The sequence below is a fragment of the Macaca mulatta genome, chromosome 1 (genome assembly GCF_049350105.2).
Source record: "Macaca mulatta isolate MMU2019108-1 chromosome 1, T2T-MMU8v2.0, whole genome shotgun sequence".
In the NCBI taxonomy this organism is placed as follows: domain Eukaryota; kingdom Metazoa; phylum Chordata; class Mammalia; order Primates; family Cercopithecidae; genus Macaca; species Macaca mulatta.
In genome coordinates this window covers 50153068-50159599 of record NC_133406.1, presented here as the reverse complement: position 1 = coordinate 50159599, position 6532 = coordinate 50153068, and the positions used below count along the sequence as shown (strand labels likewise).

The window sequence follows — 6532 nt, the reverse complement described above, 5'->3', positions numbered from 1 at the left end:
TTTAGTAATATTGAAATTCAAACCCAAGAAAATTGAATTTATCAAATCTGAGAGATAAGTTTGGGACTAAAAAAGGAAAGTAAACTTTGGAAAGTCAGAAGCTGCATAGATGTAGCAATAATGTAGGACGTAAAGGGCAGGTTTGCCTTAGTTTGGGAGGATCTGGGTTGTTTGTGGATAGCACTCATTTTCTCTGGTTGCTACTTGTGCAATTTCCTCACCATCTCAGTACATTTGGGATACTGGATCTCTTCAGGAAATCTTCAGTGTCATAGTCAAGACTTTTCCTCACTCCAAATAATTTGATTTTTTGGGAGGATTTAGGAATGTTTGCTCTTTCTCATGGTGTGGACGCAAGGAACTGGCAGGAAGGTTCTGGAAGTAACACCCTGTGTGAGTTGTGTTTCAAAGCTTGCTTAATGGAGTCAAACATGAGAATCTCCCTACAGAGTAAAATTTAAGTGTCAACAGGGACTGAAAAACAAAGAAATCATAGAGTGAAGAGTAACAGCATGAGTAGGTGCAAATTCCTGGAGGAATTCAAGAGCAATGTATAGATATTTGTGGCAGATTTCTAAGCATGGTTTGTTTCTCTGAAAAGGTGTAGTTCAAGTTCAGTTTTTGAAATCAGAGCAATATAATGCTTTGTACGGCACATAGGTGGATCAGACTAATTCAGAGCTGTCAGGTTAGGGCAGGTAACACGATTATGCTTTCGTTGGTGCAGCTTGGGAATGCCCTTTCCGTTGAAAGGCTGTCGTTCTGATGAACTGATCTGCTTACTCTGGAGCACTTTTACTGTATTTCAATTTCAGCCAATGTAAGTCCAAAGTAATACAAGTTCCAACGTGCACAATTAAAAATATTTAATATTTTCATGTTGAGAGTTCAAAATGAACTTCACAAGAGCAGAAAAATGAAGTATTAGAAATTATAAATTCAGAATTTGCCATTTATATCTTCTACAAAAAGTGGAGAAATATAATTACTGGTTAATGTTGGTGATGACAGCTTAAGAAATAAGCCTACTATTTTCAGTGCATCCTATTTATACTATATAGTTGTTGCCATTTGTTCAAAGGGTGGCTCTGTCTGTCTTCATATACTCATTGTCCATATCTTGGAGTGGACAACTCAGAGACATGACCAGTCTCCTGTCCCCTCTGGTTTGCTGCCAATTAGAAACAATCTAACTTTGGTTTCTGATTTGTGTGAACCCCAAATATACTGAGAACAAAAATTAGGAAGAGATTACTGAGCATTTCACACTATTGTTAGCACAAAATAAACCTCAGTAGCAGTTAAAGTTACTTACCAATTCTGTCTGCATTTATCCAGATGACTTGCTTTAAAGATGTCTTTAATTATAATCATGGTCCTGTTATGCTATAGTTTAGTCACTAACTCCCAATCATTCTTAGTTCCGTTTTGGTAGCTGCTTTAAATCCATTATCTTGGCCCTTCCAGGAAGTCAGAAATGCTCTGAGGTTTCAGATCTCCAGCATGTAATTGAAAAAAACAGTGGTCCTACTTGGTTTCTACTTTCTCCTGAGCACTTGGTGGATTATATTGCCCTTCCTGACTAAATTCTGGGGAATTCATCCAAATCTTATTGTTTCCTCCCGTGTATTTGGGCTAACATTAACATAGGAAAGTGTTCTTTTCCTGGAAAAAAAAAAAAAAAAAGGAAGATACTCCGCAGTTGTTTAATTTGCACTGAGATGAGTCTATTAGCTCTTTTGTACTTTCACGTTGTTTGATCTGTGAAATTGTCTAAGGATGGGGTTAAGGGCACATCCCTTTGAAGAGGATTTGCACTGGCTCTGTCAGGCAGCCCAGGCACTCCTCTAACACAAGACTGCTTTGTTATTTTCTTAGCTTGGATCTCCTGGACCACACAGATAGGGTAAATTTAAATTACAGACCTGGTTTTATGCTGAAATACACGTTTCCCTGTCATCTATTTTTGTAGGTGACTTGTTTATTTTCTGTCTGCTCTTTCACTGAAGGTATAGCAGTTCAAGAGCCCCTGGCTCACATTAGGACAGCCTTTGATTTTGTTTTCTGGCTTGCAACAAATCTTAAAAGCCAGATCTCTAGGTTCCTGAGATTAGCAAGTGCTGAACTCAGCTAAATTTTAAATATCAGTTTATCACTCCGATTTCGGATTCCCTCTGTTTTTTTCTTGATTTCTCTTAGTTTCTGCAAACTTGCCTATGCATTTAAATGGGGTTATTTGTTATATATATTTTTTTTCTAGCATGTCTGGTAGATATCTGGTAGAGAAGGTTTTCAAGATGTGTCTCAAGATCATCAAGATATGCTTTCCTTTTATATAAGATAATGTTATATACTCATTTTAGACAAAAGTAAATGCAATAAAATGTCAAGGAAATTGGAACTTTGGCATTTCCTTGTTATCGCAGATGGAAAGCATCGTTTGCTTCTTTAGATGCAGAATGCTTTGAACATACAAGGCCCACTGATGTGCAGTTGCAAAGCTGAGGCCTGTTTCCAATCACCTAATCAACTCACTATCCCTTATTCTTTAGTTAAGCCTGTTCTGTTCTGCCATGTGCAAAAGTATACAAATTTTCTACTATAGAAGGGCAGAACAAACATACTTGTGCCACATTTCCTGTTTTTTTTTTTTTCTTATCACAGAAATTAAAATGGTTTTTCTGTGGATCACTATTGAAATACTTTTTGTCTTATTCTTGAAACAAATCTATCCTCAGGACTTACGTGGTGTCTGGTGACTCGGGGCAGTAGATGGCTAGGTAGTGAATCAGAGGCAGGGAAAATTTTAAAAGAAATAGGTACCTCAGTCAGCTGACAGGAGAGACCTGAAAGAGCATAGTGCTCAGAATTAGCTTGCATTCCTTCTCCCTCCTTTACCAAAGGAATCTCCCACTTTTCTCATTCATGCTTCAAATGCATGTGTGGACATAGCATTTAGACTGGTGTAGTAGAAGCTCAATAAATATTCGAAGAATGAATAGATATAGTTTTTTTTTTTTTTCCCAACAGGATTTATCCAAGCTAAAAACTACCCCAATGTTCATTTTAACCAATTATCAGTTAGATAAAAATTATCGGGCGAAGTTTGGGAAGGATTATATTGTACAAGCTTCCCATATCTCATACTTTCCTAAGAAGTAGTTCTGCCTCTCTGACTGTAACCTTTTTATAACCTATAATTTGTGTAGTGGTTAATGAGATATATCTGGAGATTCTTTGTAAGTATAATTTACACAAATATATATTTTTATGAGGCATGCAAATTTAAACAATGATGTCCTTGTGACTTAGTCAAACAAGGAACTATAATAAAATACAAGGCAAATGTTTTTCTTTAAGGTTATGATACTATGTCTTAAAACCTCTGAAAGATGTGATAATGCAAATAAGATGAGATAAAACAAGTTTAGTTTTGTAGAAAAGGCAAATAATTTAAAACATTGCAATTCCAGAAGCTTCAGAAACCTACTTTGATATGCTTTCCTCTATACAAAAAGTGTTATTTAATTCCCCTACAAGTTTGAATATTTGAGGAGTTGCTTTAAGAACTGTAAAACTAGTGCATCAACTACATGCTTTTTGCAGATATGGAAAATATTTTCTTAAAACATTTTTTACATAAAGGAAAAGTAATTTCGCCCAAAGAAAATAACATCCATAGGAAAACGAAGAGTGGTTGGTGTTATAAGAAATATAATCCTGGAGGCCCGGAACTACATAAAGCATCCTGGAGGTACAGCGTGAGGCCAATAGAGATTATAAAAATGATTTTTATATATGAAGCTGAGCAAAGGGGCAGAATAGGAAGAAGAACAAGGGGGACTGAGACAAGAATGACGACTTTTGTTTGAAAAAGAAAATGTTCAGGGTATTAAAAACACATGCCATTTTTTTACCCCAAAACATTTTCAAACACTACAGAAAATAATATCTAATAAACCATGAAACTTGATTTAACTCTTTTAAAAATTTCCAAACAAAGGAACTTAGAAAAAATGGCATTCTAGTTATATTTCCCCTAGATCAGTGGGAATTTATTCCATCTTATTGCTTTTCCAAGTGAGTAGGCAGAAAGTAAACAGAAATGTGAAATTTGTATCGATTGTTTTCCTTATAACCTTTGCCAAACAGTTTTGTGCAGGCAGCTCTTCTGATAAGGAAGGTGTTTTTATATCTAAATGTTGATTGTCTACGTAGGAAGTAGAAGAGCTTGTTTCAGAGACTGCTTCTCCAACCCCCCCCCCCTTTTTTTTTTTAAATCATACTTTAAGTTCTAGGGTACATGTGCATAACGTGCAGGTTTGTTACATATGTATACTTGTGCCATGTTGGTGTGCTGCACCCATCAACTCGTCAGCACCCATCAACTCGTCATTTACATCAGGTATAACTCCCAATGCAATCCCTCCCCACTCCCCCCTCCCCGTGATAGGCCCCGGTGTGTGACGTTCCCCTTCCTGAGTCCAAGTGATCTCATCGTTCAGTTTCCACCTATGAGTGAGAACATGCGGTGTTTGGTTTTCTGTTCTTGCCATAGTTTGCTGAGAATGATGGTTTCCAGCTGCATCCATGTCCCTACAAAGGACACAAACTCATCCTTTTTTATGGCTGCATAGTATTCCATGGTGTATATGTGCCACATTTTTTTTTTTTTTTTTTTTTTTTTTTTTTGAGACTGAGTCTGGCTCTGTCGCCCAGGCTGGAGTGCAGTGGCCAGATCTCAGCTCACTGCAAGCTCCGCCTCCCGGGTTTACGCCATTCTCCTGCCTCAGCCTCCGGAGTAGCTGGGACCACAGGCGCCCGCCACCTCGCCCGGCTAGTTTTTTTGTATTTTTTAGTAGAGACGGGGTTTCACCGTGTTAGCCAGGATGGTCTCGATCTCCTGACCTTGTGATCCGCCCGTCTCGGCCTCCCAAAGTGCTGGGATTACAGGCTTGAGCCACCGCGCCCGGCGCCACATTTTTCTTAATCCAGTCTGTCACTGATGGACATTTGGGTTGATTCCAAGTCTTTGCTATTGTGAATAGTGCCACAATAAACATATGTGTGCATGTGTCTTTATAGCAGCATGATTTATAATCCTTTGGGTATATACCCAGTAATGGGATGGCTGGGTCATATAGTACTTCTAGTTCTAGATCCTTGAGGAATCGCCATACTGTTTTCCATAATGGTTGAACTAGTTTACAATCCCAGCAACAGTGTAAAAGTGTTCCTATTTCTCCACATCCTCTCCAGCACCTGCTGTTTCCTGACTTTTTAATGATTGCCATTCTAACTGGTGTGAGATGCTATCTCACTGTGGTTTTGATTTGCATTTCTCTGATGGCCAGTGATGATGAGCATTTTTTCATGTGTCTGTTGGCTGTATGAATGTCCTCTTTTGAGAAATGTCTATTCATATCCTTTGCCCACTTTTTGATGGGTCTAACCCCTTTTTAAAGTAGAAGTTCCATCACGGACATTTAGAGGTTAAAGGAAATTTAGATAATCTAGTTCAAAGCTTTCATTTAATTGAAGAAAGAAATTGATCTCTTGTGTGTTGCCCTGAGCCACACAGTAGCTGAGATACAGCAGAGGCCAAAACCCAGGCTGCCTAACTCCTGCGTTCTGTGCACTTTAAGGTCTCTCATTCCCTTTCTGGCTTAGTTCTGGTTGAAAATCAAAGAATTGTGTGTATCTTACATTCTTATCTCAGTTTAGGTAATAGCCTAAAGTTTTTAGGCCCGTGTGTCTATGTATCTATCTCCTCTTCTTCTTTCTCTACTAGAAAGACATGTGACAAGATACTGTGGTTACACAAATTCTCCCCCACTCTTGCTTTATTTTATTCATTTGAGTGTTATTAACATAGTTTCTATTTGAGTTGAGTAAATGGAATATTATGCTTCTGAATATAATTTTTCTGCCTCAAATGATGCAATTTGAGCATCATTCTTTAAAGACACACAATATATGCTGCCTTCTTATAATGAAATATCTGAAAGAAAAATATAGATTAACAGATGATTATTATCATTGAAAATGATTTATTTTACAGAACAATTCCATAAGAATTCCTTTAGTTAATTCTTCTAGTTCAAATGTCTGAAATTCAGTTTATGCCCAGTATTCAAGCAGATGACATAAAGCAAAATACATTGGCTTTATACATTTTATGAATTTGCTTTATGAATTTTATGCATATTGAATTTGATGACACTTAAAAAACACCCAAGTGTTTCTAAACAAAGAACTCTAGCAGCTCAAAACACTTGTTATATCTGATAACATAAACAATAATGTACTTAATAATATATTTCTTATTATTTTATTTTCACTTTCTGCCAAGGCCCGGGAAAACATTTAAATTGCTTATGTGCATGTTTAGAAATATACTGGAGAATCAAACATGCCTAAGAAAACGGGGTCAAAAAAGTGTTGTGAAACAGTAGTAACTAAGGAATATGCCACTTAGATCTGTTCCAAGTCAAGCAGTGTTCCAAAGGGACCGTGGCTTCATTTTTAGGCT

General features: G+C 37.2%; 1 long non-coding RNA gene across 1 annotated transcript in view; it reads left to right on the top strand.

Annotated features, from left to right (window-relative positions):
* The window catches only part of LOC144340798 (uncharacterized), a 157573-nt gene that overhangs the window by 86859 nt on the left and 64182 nt on the right, over positions 1-6532 (top strand). The gene's annotated exons all lie outside the window — the stretch shown is intronic.